Source organism: Corvus cornix, chromosome 12 (assembly GCF_000738735.6).
Source record: "Corvus cornix cornix isolate S_Up_H32 chromosome 12, ASM73873v5, whole genome shotgun sequence".
NCBI lineage: Eukaryota > Metazoa > Chordata > Aves > Passeriformes > Corvidae > Corvus > Corvus cornix.
In genome coordinates this window covers 15,363,922-15,383,788 of record NC_046342.1, presented here as the reverse complement: position 1 = coordinate 15,383,788, position 19,867 = coordinate 15,363,922, and the positions used below count along the sequence as shown (strand labels likewise).

Sequence of the window (19,867 nt, the reverse complement as noted above, 5' to 3'; positions counted from 1 at the left end):
ATTGCAGTGTTGAACTCGGAGCACTTTCCTCCTAAAGTGGAATTTGTGAGATTTAGATGCTTAAAATATCATTCCTAATAGTGTAGTGCCACAGTAGACTGAGGAGAAAAATGGGAAAATTAAGCAAATAGCTAATTCTAAGGGCTGATTTGTACTCTTTTAAGCTCAAGGTTTCTAAAATATCTGACTCTGCACTGCAGGATAGTCTGTATTTAATTAACATTCCCAGGCTGGAATCACAGCCTGGAACATTCTGACACTTCCTTTTGCAGATGGAGCTGCAGTTGCTCTTTTCTTTTTCGAACAAGAGGAGAAGACATCAGTCTGTGTGTACTGAGTAGAAGTTATTTCTAGAGATGTGTGTTGAGGTCATTGGTCCCCTCTGCAGACAGAACTGGAGTATCTGCTGAGAGAATATTGATCAGGCGTGGGCTTTGGAGCAGTGCCAGCTGCCCATCCTGCCAACGTGCAGTTACGCTTTTGTGTGTAGCCAGGACTTGGTTGCTGTTGATATTTTTACTAATGGAAATCTGTCGGAGGGCTTTGATCATCTTTCCCATCTCCTGCACCAAAGCATTGCAGCTGATTTCAACATATTGCCTCTTTTTGTGGATCTGGCTTCATCTGCTTTATCTCACTTTTTCTGTGATTCCAGTCATTTTCCTCATGTTCATTGTGATGTGATGCTAGCTTCTAAATGCCACCTTCCTGTGACAATTACACTGCTGTAATTGTATGCTCTGTGCAGCAGTAAGTGACAAAATGTTGGGACTTTTCAAATAGAGGTGGATATTGTTTGCAGCAAAATTTCAAGGCAAAATTAGGGAGAAAATTTACAGTACAAAATAAACACAGTACAGCTTCATATTGTGAGTTCTTTGCAGCTGTAACTCTCCCTGCATATTTTTTAAGCACCTGGTACCTTGACGTCTCAAGTGTCTGTTGTTTTGGTTGTTTGAGTTGCTCTGCAGTGCGTGCTTCTTGTGATGGTCTGGGTTTGCCTGAGATGTAATTTAGTTCTGAAACTTGTGTTAGTGGTAGAGAAGCAGGTGCAGTAAAGTCTCAGATACACAACTTAGCTGGTGATTATCACTGTGCCAAGTAGTTTCTACTGTCTGCTGAAGCACAAACAGCAGGTATTAATTTTAGTGATGAAGCTTACTGAGTTTAAACAATTTTAAAACAAAGAGGCATTCTAGTAGCTCTCAGCTACAGAACATCTGTGTGCCCAATATTTGACTTGTAAATGTATCCTTCTATTATACATTCTGCTTTTATGTTAGTGCTTAATTCCAGCTGCATACTACCAGGGCTAGTGAAGCTCTGCTACTGAGAGAAAGCAAAAGGGAGCATGGAAAGGACCTGAATTAGGCATTTATGCTGTAGCTGTGCCATTCCTGGCACTGACTGGCTGAAGATGCAGAAGGCAAAAAATTTCATATTTTATCTCATTCTTTTCAGAAAATATAGCAAACATCTGTTATTTCCTCTCCTGATACCCCATGTCCATTAGCTCACTAATATACAGTGGGATAATTGAATGAATCCTCTCTTTTCTTAACTAATGGAGGGGCTTCAGTCCCAAGAGTCTTTGTGGCTAATGCAGCATTTACAGGTTGTATCTGGTCAGTCATTGCCCTGTGGCCTTTAACTTGATTCCCACCTTTTTCGAGAAGATAAAAGTTTGTTCTTGGGAACTTGAGATTCAATTAATGCTTGCAAATGTCTAAATATCTAGAGACTAAGAAGTAAACAAAAAAAAATGCCTTCAGGGCTGTAATGTGGAGAAGCACTATCTTCTAGTTGTGCTGGCAGAGTTAAGGACATTGCAGGAGAAGAAATCTTCCAGAAGAAGATGTTCAACTGCACTTTGAAACAGATCTCTTTCTCTCTCTTTAGTTGTCTTTAAAATGTCTATTTGTATTAAAGCAAAAAAAAAACCACAAACCCAAGAAACAAAGGAAACTAAACAAACCAAAAAACCACACAACACCCCCCTCCCCCAACAAACAAAATAAACAAATCAATGTATGCCATGGTTTGATTTAGTGAAGCTGGGGATGTTGTTTTCGGGAAAAGTGAAGATCTGGGCTGGTTTGCTGCTGGTTTAATCTGTCAGTTGTCAGTGTCTATAATTCTTGGGGAAAAAAAAAATGTGTGAGGGTTTTTGTTGCAAAAGGTTACCCACTGGGTTTTGGATGGAAATGCTGTCCCTGGAGCTAGTGACCCTTTTTATACTCTGCTCGTCTTGTTTGCTGTCTGCCATATCCAATACTTCCTAGGTTAGACAGGTCATTGCAATGGTTCTGAACTGCTTTCTATTCACTGTCTAAATTCCAATTGCTTTTTTTCTTCCTTTCTTTTTCTTCTCCCTGCCTGTCCTGTTTCTGTAAGTTTGTGCTGTGTATCTGCTCAGGCAGGAAATGTACAGTCTTCCCTCTTTCTAGATACTACCAGGAAAGATGGCTCGGTTCTAGGAGTTAAAGCTGCTGGGAGACACTGCAGGAGCTTCATTTATCCCCCTTTGTCCCACAGTGAAGTAAAGTGGTTGTTTCCTAAAGTATTTCTGAGGTTCTGGGTGGTGCCTGCCTCTCCCCTGCATGTGTGAATTCCTGCTTCAGGCATCTCCACGAAGTCCTCATCCCTGAGTACTCTCACATCCTTACCAAGCTCCACAGGTGCTTGTTTTTGTTCATGTTGAAGACCTGGTTACCATATGATGACTGTAGGATTCATCAAGGTTTTTTGGAAAGGCTAAAGCTGAAAAAATATCTGCTCATCCCTCATGGATCTCCATGGACTGCAGGGGAATCTTGGCTCTGGCATCTGGGGCAGTTCCTGCCCCTCCTCCTTCACTGACCCTGGTGTCTGCAGGGCTGTTCCTCTCCTATTCTCACTCCTCTCTCCAGATGCTGTTTTGCAGTTTTTTGTGCCCTTAAGAACTCTGTTATCCCAGAGGTGTTGCTGCTGTCCCTGATGGGCTCAGGCTCTGTTTCAGAGCTGATGGCATTGGCTCCATCGGACATGGGGGAGCTCCTGGCAGCTCCTCACAGAAGCCACCTCTCATTCCCCTGCTACCAGAACCTGGCCTCACAAACTCAGAAAAAAGCCAACTAAGCTGCAAGCAGGTTGGTTTTACCATCATCAGACTCTAGCCCTGATCTTGGCAGTGGACTCCTATTAGAAAGTATCACTGAAGCACAGGCAGTTGAAGGCCAACATGGTTTGTTGTTCTTTTTCTCCTTTTTCCACTAAAGTTCCTTTGAAAACCTTTTTTGAAGCCTATCATTGATGATATGACTAAAGAGTCACCAAATTAATTGATGTTAACAACTGTTAGCTTATTATTTAGGCAAAATACTATTGACAGAAAGACAAACGTTTCTCTGGAAAAAATATTCCCTATTGACATCTTTTAGCTCATATCCAGGGAATAATTAATATCAAACACACACAAGACTTTATTTTTTTTCTTTAGCAATTATCTGGTCCAAATTCAGATTATTGTCTTAATTATATGGACTAGACAATCTTATTCCTGTCACTTTGTTTTGCCTGTTTATGTTCAGATGTATCTCTGTGCCCACCACATAATTGGCACTGATGTGTCTCACTGTTGTGTGTCAAGCAGAGGTTTTGGGGCTTTTGTTTTCTAGGCATCTGAGAGACATTTCAGACCAGAATTCTGAAAGAGGATACCATTAAACCATAACTTTGCAATTCCCTTCTTTTCCAATTGTGTTTGGTGTGAAAGTAATACAGTTTATACATCCTCATTATACAAGACATTTTTATCGCCGGTTTATCCTTTGCCTTCAGGGATTTTTAGTATTAGCTTTCTTAACATTTGCAGTCTGTTCTGTGGCAACAGAAGGGATAACATTATAATAAGAGGAAAGATTTGGGATATTCTTTTCTTAGATTTCAGAAATAAAAATAAAGTTGCCATGTATAATGTATTTGGTCTTTATTTTGGATGAATTAATTTGGAATTGAGTGAGCTAGTTCAGTTCAGACCATTCAAAACATCTCCAAACATTCAGGCAGTTTGGAGCGTAGTAACTATATTTGTGTGTGTCTGGACTGTTTGCTCTTACTCTGCAACTTTAAACAATGACCTGCTCCCAGTGTTAGGGGGAAAAAAATATAAGAATTCCAAATGCTAGATTTCTGTGATAGTGAATTTCATCAGCCCAGAGCATAGGCTGGCTGTGGACAGTTTGTCTGCATTTAGTTGTCAACAGTGGATTTCTCAGTGTTACAATAATGGAAACTGCTAAGACAGAAGGAACAGATAACCTTCCCTATCACACATGCAGCCTATATCAGTGTGCATGTAATGTTGGAGAAAAAAGGGAAATGTAAATAAGATTCAGTTGTGAACATAAAATAGAGTGTTAGCACTGAATTTGTTTGAGTTGTCAGATTTCATGTCATTTCAGATAATGCAGAGGAGTCCTCTTCTTGCAGACTCATTAGGAATCTTTTTGGCTTCTCATTCACGTCACACACCCTTTACAGACTTCATTACCCAGCTCTTCTTTACACAGCATGAAAATTCTTTATCCTTTGTGTGCTTCTCTGATTCACACAAGCGGGTGAAGCATCCTGTGCTAGTTTGAGTACGCTTAAACACTGTAGCTGAAGAGCTACTCTAGTGCACAGTATCTGTGTGCTGTACTGCACTGTTCCACAAATGTTAACTGCTGGTGCAGTGTTCACACTCTGCATGGCCCTTCACAGCTCCAGCTGGGTATCTCAACACAGTGACACTTGAATTTAGTGGACACTTTTGGAAGTGAGGGCTCTGACTGCTATTTTTACCCCTTTGTGTTAACTGTGGGTTATAATACTCATCTACCATCTACAAACATTGATCAAAAATTATATAGTTTGGTGAAGAAGTTAAGTGTTATGAAAAATATCAGTTATCACTGCTTATTGCACAGCCCTGTCCTCCTGGCAGTTTAGTACTCAGCACTGGTTTTGTAGAAGTGCAATATTAAATTTTTAAAAACAAAATCAAAATCTATAAACCTGTTGTTTTTTGATAGCAATTTTGACATTTCTGTAAGATGTTGTCTAATCAATCATTGACAAATTCCACATAGTTTTTGGAAGCTGGATCTTGCTACATCATCTTAGTATTAACTCCTAATAGCACATAGAGGGGCCTTTCTGTCTTGGGGGGAAGCAAACAGGTAGGTAGAGACCAACATTTTCTCTGATTTCAAATATATAGATGATTCAAGTGTTGAAAGAGGAATCCGACACAGAAAGGTGAAGGAGCCTTCAGTTAACCTGGGCAATCTGCCTGGTGTTGCAGGTCAGTGTCTGCCTCAGGCAGGCAGGAAGCAGTAAGGGTTAAGAGCAGCAAAGAAATGTGGCTGCATAGGGTAGCTGTTCTGAAAATTGTCCAGCCAAAAATGGTACTTGAGTCCTACAGCAGTTTATTTTAGGAATTTATAGGCTATCCAGCACCACAAGTTTTAAAGACTAGCTAAACAAGCAATTATCCAGGATGTTTCAGGGAGAGTTGATCCTGCCTTGGAGCCAGTGAATGCTCTGGACATTCCTTTCTGTGTTTCAGAGAACAGCTCTAAACATAAAGCTGTGATTAGTAATTTTGTGAGGGCAGTAATGTCTTGACTTTGGATGTTTAAGATTATTCTCATAAATGGACAGTTTGTGGAGGTAGAAAATACCTATTAGAGTGCAGAAACATCTTGCAAAGCTGGGAAAAGTTCACAAAGGCATATTGGGTTTTTTGTCTCAGAAATTTGTACAAATACTTTGCCTTTAGCCAATGGAGCAGCTCATTGTTCTTTTAAAGATACTGCAGGTTTTGAGTTTATAGGAGTAACTTAGGAGTTTCCCCACATTTGTATTAGCTCTGCATTGGTAAGAAAATACAGACTGATAGAACTTTAACAAGGATTTTTTTCTGATGTGCCTTTGCAGTTTTGCAGAATTAATATGAAATGACTATTCGTCTTTTAAAACACTTAAAATAGTAAAAAGTCATTCTTTCATTTCGCTGAGGCACTTTTAGAGACTGATAGCATATTGACAATATTTATGAAAATGGGAGGACAATTGTGCATTTAAAATGCATAATTGAGTTGTCTTGATTTATAACCAAAAGTAAAATATTTTTCAAGAGCATGTGTAGTGTTGAGTCCTAAGTAATTGATATGTAAATATACTTTAACATGATTCTGCCATTATTTATGGGCACTGACAAGTTGAATGCCTTTTGGCATTTTATAGTAGGCTATAATGAATCTTAAAAACTGGATATGAAAATAAAATTCCTAAGCAAGAGGAAAACTTGCAATGATTTTGTAATTGCTTCCTTTGTGGCAGAATAGAGAAAATACACAAATATTTTCATAGATAGTAAATGCTGGCAAATTTATGGAAGAACCACAACACAAACTGAGCTGTTAGGTTTGGATGGAATTGGAAATGTTTGTGTGCTAATTATCCTCTCTGTAGTGTTGTCCCTTCTGAAACAAGGAGAGACGAGCAGGCATTTCCATTTCCTTGGAACACAAAAGGCATCACCCTCCTCAGACAGCTGCTCTCTGGTCAAGGCTTGTTGTGTTTTCCTGCTTGTTTGAAGGTGTGCTTGATCAGTGATCAAAGTGAGACAGGATTTTGTTATTGGCTTTGGTTGTTGGTGCTTGGGATTGGAGAATGTGGACTTTTCTGAGGTCTCCACTGATGAGCTGGGATGGCTCAGCCTGTGGTGGGAAGTGTTTGAGAAGTACCCAGGAAGGGTTATGGGGCAGTACCTGTCTCTTGTAATGTCATAGGCTGGTGTCACCATCTCGCTCCAAACCAGGGCCTCAGATGGAATGTAATGGATCCAGGCAGTAAATCTCCATCCTGAACACCTTCCCAGCATCTCTGACTGCCAAAGGCCTGATGTCATGTCCAGAGTGTGCAATAGAATGTGCAGTTATATCTGCATGTCTTGGGATTGCCCAGTAAAAGGAAATGTCATGTAAAATACAGCAGAAAAGTGTTTAATCCTTTACTGGGGTTTCCAAATTGATTAAATTTTGAAAATTTATGTGACTCATTTCACAATTAGTGAGGATAAAAAGAGAAGATATTTTAGGAAACTCAATTTGGTAATTCATCTTGGTGAGATGAGTAATTTATTATGAATCTACTTTTAGATCATCTATCTAGCAGACATACAGGAGAATGAAAGACAAATAATCTGATAATACAGGTAGGAACTAGTATATTGAAAGAAAAGTTGTAGGTGTCCTTACTTAAACTCTCCTGTAGAGAAAATCGCATTTTAATTCTCGTTATTTTTAAGTGGGCGTTATGGCTGTCTAGGAAAGTGTTTGTTCTTTCAATCAAAATGAAGAAATTTAATCACCTTGCCTCCATCTGTTCCTGATGAACTGGCCCAGACGATGCAATGTGTATCTCGAGTAGGTGCTTTCAGCCATTTGCGCTAGGTTAGGCACACTCTTGTGACAGTGGAATAAATAACAACTGGTTTTACTTATCATTTCAGAAGCACCGAGGATGGATGGAGCACAGGTAGATAGGACTTCATATTTTTCTTATTGATAAGACTAAATTTGGAGAAAAAATGGTAAACAATGCCAAAATTAACAAGCGTTTTCCCATCATAAAATTATCTTTTAATGACAGAAGGGCCTGATATGGCTAAGATTTTTAGAGTAAAGATACATCTATAATTTTTTTTTTTTTTAAAAAGGGTATCATAGGGTGATGGAGTTTTGGAAAAGACAAAAATTGTTTGAAATACAGCTTATTGAGAGAGGCAAAAAGCTATTTCTCTTGAATCTCTGTTTTGCTTCAGATAGGGCTGAATTATTTTACAACTTCTTATTCATGCTTAAATTCAACAAGAATTCAAACCTGTTTCAAGTTTTAATATTTTATTATCTATTATTCTGAGTGGATGGATAAAGCTGAAATAAATGAGTCTCTTCACTTTTGAAGCTTGTCATGTGCTTAAGTAGTTGGCAAATTAAGTCCACATCTACCACAAATGAGTAGCTCTTAGTCTTTTTCCTAGAGGTTTAGTTTCATCTTAGAAAAAACTATCCTCTTACAGGAAGGTAAACATAGTCCTGCTCCTCAAAAGTGTTATATTTTTTGTACTGGCATGCTCAGCAGTCTCTAAAGTCAGGTGTTTTCTTTATAGTGGTGTGAAAAGTGAACAGTTTATTTCTTTTAGTGCTCCTACTTTTGATAGCAATGTGCAGAAAACAGAAGTTATTTCATTTCCATCTCCCAGTGGCCAATTCTTTCACGTCTGTAGCCTGGGGTGTGTGCAGGAATATTCCCAACAGATTCTGTGGGCATCTTCCCACAGTCCCTTCAGTTGCTCAGGGGTTCAGTGGATTTGAGTGGCTCCAATAGTTGTGTTAACAACTGTGAGTAGGGAATAGTGGAGTGTAGAGTCTGTGTAAAGTAGCGTGAGGGTGTAAAGGATGAGGTCTGCAGGAAGAACCACTTCAGTCAGAGCTGGGCAAAGCCTGGGGACTGTCTCTGTGAGTATATTGGATTTTGTGGTTATCACAGGGTTATGATCACACACCAAACCTGGAGGAAAAGCTCATAATGTGCTGTTTGTGTCAGGTGCAGTGAGCACATGTCAGTCACTTGATCTTTCAGTGACTTTGGCTTGAATTGAATGTATTGCCCTTAATCAACTTTTCCAATGTTCGTTAAGGTTCTACCTAATACCTTTGGGGAGAGAAATAGTTTTCCCATGGATGTTTTGTTCATTTGTTTTGTAAACTTTTCTCTCTATATTAAACACCTACATGTGTTTGTTTTTCTGTCCCAAACACCACAGCAGATTCTGGCTTAACTCTGGTGAACAGAAAGCAGGACATTTTTGCTGCCCTGTTTTTCCACTCCTTTTGTGACAACTCAAAAGGATATTTCTTCTCTGTCCCCTTTGTTCAACAGAATTGAACTCTTGCTTGCTATGTGGGTACCTTTAAAAAGCACTGGAGGGGAAGGTAATCTTAAATATCTGTATTTAAGGAATGCATTCCCTCTCCATTATTAAAACGACAGTATGGATTCCTTTCTAAAACATGGACAGAAAACCCATTGAATTGCAGGGGAGTTACCTGTGGTTGTGGATGCCCAAGGAAGGGACTGCATGTGGGAGAAGGCAGCAGGTAGCCATGGGGCTTGAAGGTACAGACTGGGCTCCTGCTGCCTTTTGGCACAGGTTACATGGCTGGGATCCTATACAGCTTCTGCTTGTCAAGGGAAAGCAGGGTCCCAATTCCCAAGCATTTTCCTATATTTCTACTGTAAAGCAGAATGGAAATGCAAAGCTATTTTTTTTTTTGTTGCAATGGTAGAACCTAAATGTTAACAGAAACTGTCACTTTACCTGAAGGATTTCATTTGGAAATCTGAGATCCTTTTAATGGAATCAGTCGATTTTCCTTGGGGTTGGTGGACAACCACACTTTTCAGGGGAAGAGAACTGACTCAAGGAAAAGAGCTAAAAACTTAGTTTTTCATAATATTTTTAATGGGAAAAGATTAAACCATTTTGAGCCAAATTACTTGGAAAATTCCAACTAAAAGGCAATTAGTGCCTGTATATGGAAAGACAGGTGGATAATGTCTGGCCAAATAGATTTTGCTGAAATTTCCAAAATTATTCAGGTGTTTTCAGCAGAAAAATACCAAACATTTTAATTTTTTTTTTTAAAGCAATTAGAGGAGTTGATTAAGAATAAGGTAGTAGCCTTACTTGTTGCAAATAGTCATATAATTTCTGTTCTGTAAATGTTCTGTTTGGCCAGGATGGAGCAGGTATTGTACTACTGCAGCTATTCCAAATGAATTTAAAAGATATTTGACTGCTTTTACAAAACCATTTTCACCTTGAATCTTCTGCTATGGCTGTCTTATTCTTTTTCATTTGCATACGTATTTTACTCATCAAATAAGTAGAGGAAAAAGATAACTTTCTTTTTAATTTTTACATGCAGTTTCCTACAGTGAAGGTGTATCTGTGAGTAAATCTGCAGGTCTATACCTGACTGCTGCTCTGACAGAACTTGTGTGCACATTTCCACAGCCTGTTTTGTATGCAGTGCTGGCTGTTGCTGTACTTTAGAAACCATTTCTAATTATTTAAGGGTAAGCCTGAGTAACCAAAGAGCTGCAGAGCACCAGATGTTCATTCCCTGGGAATGTGGGGGAGAAGGAGCCTCTTGCTGCAAAAATACTGCTCAGGGCAGAGGAGCTGGAGCTGTTGTGGCTCCCACCATCCTCTGCCATCCTCCCCCCAAGAACTCGGCAGTGCCTCAGTGCAGGAAACACAGCAATCCTGCTATCAGTGCCATAAAATTGGATTTCTGGGTGGCTGACAGGTGAGCTTACCATGGAAGTCAGTATTCACTTTACCAGAAAAGGGAATTAAGTCTGCACCTTCAGACAGGGCCCTGCTGAGAAGGTTGTTCAGCAAAAGTGTGCATAAAGCTCTGTCCTGTGACACAGTGATGCCAGCCCTGTGATTAAAGCAGAAACCTTTGTATAAGCTATGGATGGCACTTGTGAATGGTAAATTTGGAATTAATAGTGATAACATGGGAAAAGAGTAAAAACATCTCATTAAGAAAATAGATTATATACATGCTTATGGGGTGCAAGTTTTAATCTAGATAAGATTAAAACTTGAAAATGCTGAGGATTTCTTTTTTCTTAACTAAATCTTGATTAAGTCAACCTCCTAGAATACTGTTGGGGGCCTGTAAGAGGCAAAAAAGAAGAATCAATTATTGGGTAGAAATGAATGAATGTGCAGAGTCAATATTTGATAGTAGGTGGTGAAAGTTGAATGCCTGATGCCCAGCAAATCATTTGATTTAAAGGTTTGGGACTGCAATGCTTGACTTCTCATTGAAGAAATATAAAGGAGCAAATTACTATTTGCTGAAAAGTCACAGAAACCTTATCAGAATTGTTTAGTTCCTGCTGCTCCCTGGAGGTTTTCCTCTTCAACCATTGATTGAGTATGTGCTCTCTGAATTGTGAAGGATTTGCCTTTAATCAAAACTTCTGTGGGGCTCTGCACAATTGTGCTGGGATTTTTGTGTGTATTACTTTGAGAGAGTCTCAAATACATTTTTGTTTTCACTTAGTCATACAAATTGTGGAAGTAATTGAACTGAAGAGATAAAAGCAATTAGAGCAAAGATGGTGTCTACATATCAGCAACATTCCTTTAACTCTCTTAATAATGCTGAACATCTGTTGAACTTCCATAAGAAAAGCAGATGGGTTCAGCCTTGCCCCTGGACCAGTGGAACAGCTTCCACCTTACTGACTACTGCAGTGTGAGGCTTTCCATCAAAGAACTTCCTTGTGCCACTTGTAATATCAGTGGACAGCTCTGTCGTTCCCTTCTGTCAAGAACTATTGGGAGTTTTGACTCAAATCCAAGAAAAAAAAAGGATTTTTTTGTGTGAATATGTTTTCATATTTAATGTCCTCAAAAAAAAAGAAAAATTACATCTAGAGAGAGATTTTCTGCAGCTCACTCTCATTAGGGGTAAAATCTGCTGCACTTTTCCACCCTTTGTTTGACACCTGATTTGGTATTTCATTTATTTTTTTAGTCTTGCTGAGTTCAGTGTGTTTTACCACACAGCACTCCAGAGTGCTCATCATAAAAAGCTGGCCACCAAACTTCCATTATTCCTAATTTACCATTCCAAACCAAAGGAGAAAATCTGGCACAAGTTTGTTTTCAGTAGAAACTATGATTAGTATCCTGCTGGTATTGGTGCTGCAGTTCTGTACAGTGACAGAGCTTCCCTTTCCATGAAGTTGAACAATACCAACACAAGATTGTCCCAGCAAGCCAAGAAGAGCAACTCCACTATTGAATTCTCAGGTGCAGCATCTTGGCATGTAAATCAAACCCCGTGTAATTCTAGTGCCAACTTCTTGGTCAAAATCTCAGCCCTGGTGTTGAATTTAATTACATGGTGCATAAAGAGCATGAAGTACTTTCATGTTGTTTAGGAAATCGTGGTCATGACTACTAAATAGTTTTTACTCTTCCCTGAACTTGGTACAGGGATAATTGTTTATCACTCACCAAGTCCCTCATTTTCTCACTTTTTGCAGTCAGAGGTGCTGTAAGGCCCCAGAGTCACAATACCACCCTCAGCAGAGGAAGATGATGTTTATCAGAAATCAGGGGAACTTGGAATCAAGCTAAAAGTGCTTCAAAGGTGGGGCTCTTTTCCCTCTCTTAAGAGAAGGCAAGGAAAACTTCAGTGAAAATGATTGTGCTGTCTCAGTTCCTTCTTTGTTTTTGATGTACTTTCATCAGCTGATTTGCTCCAAAATAAAATTCTGCAAATGAATTATTGTAATATAAAAGTAAATACTGCTTTGGTCAGCTCTTCCTTCTCTAGAGGTGCATTTTATATGCTAATGCAATTTTTTGGTTACTTTGGGGAATTGTATTTGCAGAAAGTGGGGATTTGTTTTGGAAGTCAAATATTCCACTCCAGTTTCCCACTGGGGAGGAGGGGTTGGTTGGGTTGGGGTTTTTTTTAAAGCATTTGTCAGGCCAGAACAGCTCTAGAGGCTTTAAGTAAAGTGCTGATTGCCCTGTCAATCAGGGTGCTGAGGAACTGGGAACGTCACAGATTGATGCTTGACAGAATAATTAGAAAACTGTCACTTGAAGTAACCACTCTGGTGTTCCCTAAAGAAATGTGCCAGTGCCAAATGTGTGCTGTCCAGATCTAGAGGTTAAATGTTCACTAAGACAAAACATAGCATGTCACCAGCGAAAATTACTTCCAACATGCTGTGGAAGCGATGCTCCTCAACTCCCTAAACAGGGACTACACAGTTTATTGAGCTTACCTGCTTTGATCTTGCTCATGTATTCAAGAGCTTTTCAGCCCTGAACGAGGAGGTTTAACTTGGTAACCCACTGAGGCATTATCTAACATTTTAGATACCAGAGGGTGTGAAAGGGTTTGAGGCAAAAGCACTTAAAGCTGTAACAATATTTTCCAGTTCTGGAAAGGTTTAAAGGCAATTCTCTAAGTATTTTTGAGTACTTTTCACTTAAAATAAATGGATGCAGGTATTATCACAAGTTTCTTTCTTAATCCCTAGCTCTTAAGGAAACTAGGATGTATTTTCCTGATTTGGGTTAGTTTGGAGACTGCTCTGAGGAGCACAGGACTAGGGCTGTGACATTTGTGTGCTTTGGTTTTCACTCGTGTTAGTGCTGCATGGTCTGCATGGGGGCTGGCACATCAAGGCTTCTAGGAATCAGTTGTGGAATCTCAAGCTGGAAGGATCCAAGTAAGGTCTCTCCCAGGAAGAGTTTGTATGGCAGAAAGCTCTTCTCCTGAATGAACAAAGTAGGTTTATCTTTTGCAACCACACTTGCATAGTCACTGAGTTGAGGTTTGCCTAATTTGCAGCTTGGAGTTTATTTTAAGGTGTAAGGGGCTTTTTCAGTATTAATATTTTACCTAAATTGCTTATGAATCCTCCAAGTAGTAAATACAAAAGATAATTCAAGATTTTAATTGAAAGCAGGTACTTTCCTATTGATTTGGAATTTTATAGGAAGATGTGCTTTATTTTGTCACTCCAATGCTTAAGATCTCTTCATACATGAGAGTGGTTTCCTGATTGCTGTTATCTGTAGGGCCGAATCTTGAATTGTGCAGTTCTCCTGACGAGGAAAAACTGCTTCAGTAAGTTAGAATGAATGAGTTGTAGATGCTCAGGTTGCATTTCTCAACACTCCTGCTGGAGCTGCTGAGACTGTGTTTTCAATGGATCTGTCAGTCAGAAGCGCAAGTGTCTTTTTCTTTGAACACTACAGATACGGAAGGTCAGTGCTTCTATGGATTTAGCTGAGAATAATTTTGAAATTTCTATTTTCAGAGTTGGAGATGAAATTTCAAAACTGCCATAGGGAGAGAAAAAGCTTTATTTCCATGAGCAGTCAAAGTCCGATTCTCTCCTCAGTGAGCTATTTCTATTATTTATAAATCTCCTGCTACTGGAGTGTTAGTGCTGGTTTGCATTAATCTGCTAAAATCATACTGGATACTTAATACCTGTTTAGTTCTCTTCTGTGCAGAGTGAATTGAACTGATTTTTTTCCTAGGTAATGCACCTATGCAGTTATGCACATGTACAGAGCCTGAAGCAGTGTTCACTGTGTGCACACCGAAGCCAAGTGTCCATGGCCAGGCTGGACGGGGCTTGGAGCAACCTGGGATAGTGGAAGGTGTCCCTGCCCATAGCAGGGGGTGGAATGAGATGAGTTTTAAAGTTCCTTCCAGCCCATTCTATGATTAATTCTAACACAACAGGGTTCCTATGGTCACAACAGCTCTGTAGCAGCACTTCTTGGAGAATCATTCTAGGAAGACAGGAGGACCTATGTCAGCTTTTGAGAAAAACTGGAGTGATTTCATTCAGCTTAGAAAAACAGTCAGGAATAGGTGAGATGGGGATGATCTGTTTCTTGAGACTTAGGATCAAGGCAAAGAACTTGTTGAAGGCAGGATTCCTCTCTCGTATAAGGTGGGATGTGAAGACAGAATCCTTCCCTTGGAACTGTGTCTGAAGGGTCCAAATTCTGCTGGAGCTGGAAATGTTTGAGTTACTGTTCTTTCTCAGCTGCTGGCTGCCTGTAGAGTGAAGGGAGCGTGTTTCTCCATATGTTGGGTGCAATGCAGTGAAGAACTGATTGTCCACTGGGTCAGGGCAATTAGTGCAGCCACAGATAGAATACACATTTCAGTACAGTTTATGTCATTTTTTTACCCAAACCACCTTTCAGATTTCAAAATGGTACATAAACTAACTTTTCACTGACACAACTTTTCACCTGCTGCATCAATGACAAAATTACAGAAACTGATTTCCTCCAAAGACCAACATCAAAAAACCTAAATCAAATAAATGACATGAAATAGAATGTGATGGTGCAGACGCTCTATCTTTATGATTATTGTCACTCATGGGGGGAAAATCCACATAGGACATTCCTATCTCTGGCACCCATTAGAGATGTTGTCACTTCAAGCTCACAGCAATGAAGCCTTTAGAGGCTCCCACACCATCTCCTATTAATTTTTATTCCCTTTTTTTTCCCTATCACACATACCAGTTTTCCATGCATGCTTCATACACATTTTTATCATAACAGTTTCAAGCAAACTTCTCTTATCTTGCTACTATTCTCTAGTCCAGAGTTTTTAAAGCTCTAGTGTACCTTTCCTATCCTGAGCTACAGTAAAAGTGTTCTCTCTTTTTATCTTGTTAATATTTTTTTAAAGGATTTGGTGAATTTTGATTGCATTTTGTAAATATGTGAAAAGGGAAAACTTTTATTTACTGTCCTTTGAAATCATTCTTGTGTAGATTTTGATAAATTGGACCTGGCATAAATGCCTTCATTTTGTTCTTCTGTCAAACTTCCATGTCTGAATAAATCAAAGAAAACATCAAAAATAATGGAGGCAGGGGGTGAAAGGGTTGTAGGGAAGTGGTAAGAAATTATACTCCCTGGGAGGAGGGACATGCTGAGCATTTTGAAGTGTATAAAAGGTGTAAACATGAAGGAGGGAGTATAATTATTTAATCTTAGTAAAACTGGAACTAAACATTTTTAAAAACAAGGAGAATTGAATATCATAAAAAAAAAATCCTATCAGCAAGAGCTATAGTGTGAGACTTTGATCCTGAAATTAGCTCAGTGTGTGCCCTTCCTGATGAGGCAAGGAGTCTGCTGAGTAGGTGCTTCCCCTACTCAGTCTGCATTTCTGTTTGCAGAGTCCTGCCAAAAATCACTTCATATTTGAAATAAAGTGCAAGCCATCTATCTGGAAAACTTTAAAAGTAAGTAGGCTGGAAAAGGAAAGGTATTTCATGGTCTGTCAAGTGAGAACTGGAACTCCTTGCAGGTATTTTTTGGGGTTGAATTAGTGATCTAGTTGCATGCACAGAAGATGGCAGGTGTTAAATGCTGTTTCCGTAGGCTGTGGTATAATTCCAGATTTGCATCTGGAAACAGGATCTGGCTTCAAATGTGTTCTCTCAGTATGCTCAAACTTTTGTTGGAGTTACTGTATGGTTCCTCCTCTTCTTCTGAGTTTTCATCCTTTTCCATGTGGGAATCTGTATTCCTAACATCTTTCCATTCCTTCTTTATGGATTGCCCTTTCAGCCCCTGTGGCCCGGTTTGCAGTGGCACTTGTGAACACAGAGCCAAATCCACCCCCCTGGTAGAAAGTGGCAACCAAGTACATCTCTGTTCAACACCTTGCTGGTATAGGAAGCAGAGACTGAAAAGATTATTAAGGAAGTGGGAATGGTGTCATTTAGTGCCAGTGTCAGGGGTTCAATCCATTCACTTAAGTACTGGACTCGATGATTCGTGTGGGTCCCCTACAATTCAGAATATTCTGTAAAGATGTGTCTGGGTAAGGTTTTGTCAGGTTTGGGTTGTAGGTTTTATGTTGTCTTAAGAGATTGTTAAAACTCCCCAACTCTTCTTGAAATTTATTCAGTTCTTGGGGGAAAAGTCAGTGTCAAAGTGTCAGTGTCCAAGGCTGAAGGGTCCCAAGAATGGGATCCCAAAGTAGCTTCGAGGAGATGACAGATCTCAGTCTCTGGGACAGAACCATGATACAGACGTGCCTATGCTGTTTTCCTTTGATTTGTGTTGGATATTACCTTTTTTAGAGTTAATATTTTTGAGTTAATCTCTTTGTTTGTAGCTCTTACAGCAGAAAGGAAGTGATATATTTCTGTCTATGCCTATTAATTTTCTATCTTTATTTCCCGGTCAACATGCACCACATCTCTGCCTTATCTTAAAAGCAAGGCTTTGCTGGTGCTGGAGTAAATGTTCTAATTGAATCCCTCCATTTGGCACTCTAATAGCTTGTCAATTTGCTCACATCTGACAGCCAGCCCTGCTGCCTTCACAACTAATGCTTGTTGAGTGCCAATATAAATGAGCATGATAATAGTCTGATACTACGTCTAGTCTTTTTCTAAATTTATTGTCAACATTTTTCTGAATCTGTTGTGGTGTTTTCCTCAAGGAAAATGATTGAGGAATAATGAAATCTTGCTGTGTTTGTCATATTTGTGGACACTGAACCCTACAAACAATTTTTCATTTTCTTTCGAATATCAGAGTTGTGAACACTTTGTAAAACATATCCTATTAGCTAGAGCATTACAATAAGGAAAGAGTGTAAAAATTGATGTCCATTTAAAAGAATAAGAGAAAGGGAAAGAAAAGGATGAAGAAAGGCTACCCTTTAGATGATTGATGGGCTGCCTAGATCAAATATGTCTAAATTAGAGACATTTGTATAATTGACCTTCTGAATGGATATAGATTAAATGTGATTGATGATGTCACTATTTAAAGAAAGACTCCATTTTTTTTGCCATTTTTGATGGCTTATTCTGTATATAAAGCAAATTATTGTCATGACTTAAAAGACTAATAAATGGTGTGGCGGAAAGGTGAGGAGTTGTGATGGTTGTGGGGGTGGTGAGGCCCTGGCACAGTTTCCCAGAGAAGCTGTGGCTGCCCCATGCCTGAAAGTGTCCAAGGCCAGGTTGGACAGGTCTTGGAGCAACCTGGGATAGTGGAAGGTTCCTAACCATGGAGACACTGGGTGAGCTTTCCAGTCCCTCCAACCCAAGCCATTCTGTGATTCAATGATTTTTACATGCTGTGCCACTTTGGTGTACAAAATTGTGTACAGGAGAAAGTTGAGTTTAACGGGCTCTTGGAAGAGATTTGTTGTAATTATTTATGTTGAAGTATGGAATAGAAACCTGAGCTGAAATCAAGGTCTCTCCATCCTCATCCTACAGTTGAACTCTTCCTTTCCTTAAGCAGTTTAACCTAAACAGGTAAAGAATGAAAGGAAGGAGTTCTCTGGAGGTGGCAATACTCTCCCAAGTTACCCAAAAGCAGCCAGAGGCAGAGCTGTGTTAGAAACCAGGTTGTGTGACCTGAGCTGTGCAATGCCACATCCTCCGCTGTGGTCTCCTGCCGGGCTGAGCTGAGGAAGAGCACGTATTTATAGAGGTGTCAAAGTCCTGCTGGCTGAAGAAGGTTTGCTATCTGTATTTTGACAGGAAAGGAGATGTTATTTATTAATGCCCAAAACAAATAAATGCAAATAAACACAAATAAATGATATTCTGTGGTAAAGTTGAGGAGAATGCCTGTAAAACGAAGTCACTTTCATCTCATCTATCTGCTTTGTTGAAATAGAGGTCTATGAAGAGAAAAAGGTTACTTTCTGAGATTTAATGCCCTGAAAATTTACAGGCTTGATGCTTAAGCAGTAATAAGTGAAGCATTAAGGCGTTTCTTGTGGATTAATGACTGGCTGGGAGGAGTTGATGGTTTGAAGAATAGCTGAGGACCATTAACCTCCACTGGTCATTAATCTTCAAAGGCTGCCTTGAATACTGAGGTCATTATTGCTATGGAAAATAAATATTTGAGGAGGGGGAGAGACGAAGGATTACACAGACTTCTAAAATAGATGGTTTGAATGGTTTAGTAGCTACCTTGTCTATCATATGTCACTGTAGGTGGACAGTCACTAATATTATTAGTTTACAGGATTAATAACAGTTTTCAATTTTCACTGCTCAGGTTGCTTTTATTTTATTCACTAATTCAGCTGTAAAATTCGTAGCATCAGGATAAATACAGTTGTAGAAATGTGACTGTAGGGTGCATACAGCTGCCTGGTCAGAGAACTGGCCATGGTGCTTCTAACATTGTTTTCACGTTTAAAGATGTTGTGGCTTCCATTAAACACCCTTTGCTCTGCAGCCCCTTTGCCTGTTCAGGCACATGGTAGGTACATGCCTGTGTCTTATTTCCCTGCCAGAGGACATACCTTTCCTTAAGTGCTCAGCAGTGTTATTCTCAGCAGTTCTTCGCAGAATAATGTGATGTAGCATTTCATTTGCTGCAAGTCAGCTTTGCTGTGTGGATGAAAAGGGCTCAAAGTGGCTGGTGTGCCTCAAATACAAATGAAAATCAAGCTGGCTGTCCTGCTGCTGTTCACAATTCCTGGCCTTCAGTTGCAGGACAGAGAACAGTGACACCTGGAAGAGAGGATGCACATTTCCAGTCTCACCTGGAATGGTTCTTTCCAGCAACCTCCCAAATGCACTGCTTTTATGTGCTTTGTCCCAAATTCAGCACATTAGGAGTGTTTATGCTATTAAAGGGGAAATGTCAGATGAAAATCAGCTCAACTTTGTCAGGGTTACAAAACTGAGCAAATTCATACGCAAAACATTTGGGGCAGGGGGGTTCTTCCCCCCTTTGCTCCATTCAGCACAGCTTTCCATATATGCTGAGTTTATTTTCCAGGTTGAACTCCTCTGCTCTCATCTCGTGTCCTGCCATCACAATGAGCAGTCAAGGGAGCAGTTGATGGATATTTTGATGATCGGCTACCTTGTTACTCTAGAGTTAAAACAAATTTGTGTCAGTAATATGCCAAAAACACTGAGGTACATGGAGGTTATACAATCCCAAATCTGTATGTGCTCCTTGAGACAGATTTGAAGGTTAGGAAAGACCTTTAAGATCATTTAGTCTGACTTCCCACAAACATTTGACCAAAAACGCCTGCCTTGAGCTCAGAGTTCTGTGCTTGAATTAGTATATGTCTTTTTTAGAAGAAATTCTCCATCTTCATCATTAGTTTAGGCAGATACCACATATATATTCCTGGAAGCTTTTCCATAGTTAACCTCCTGTACTATGTTGATA

At 39.6% G+C, this 19,867-nt stretch overlaps 1 protein-coding gene across 3 annotated transcripts in view; it reads left to right on the top strand.

The window, feature by feature from the left end:
- SUCLG2 (succinate-CoA ligase GDP-forming subunit beta) overlaps positions 1–19,867 on the top strand; it is a 114,966-nt gene that overhangs the window by 66,075 nt on the left and 29,024 nt on the right. The window lies entirely within an intron of this gene.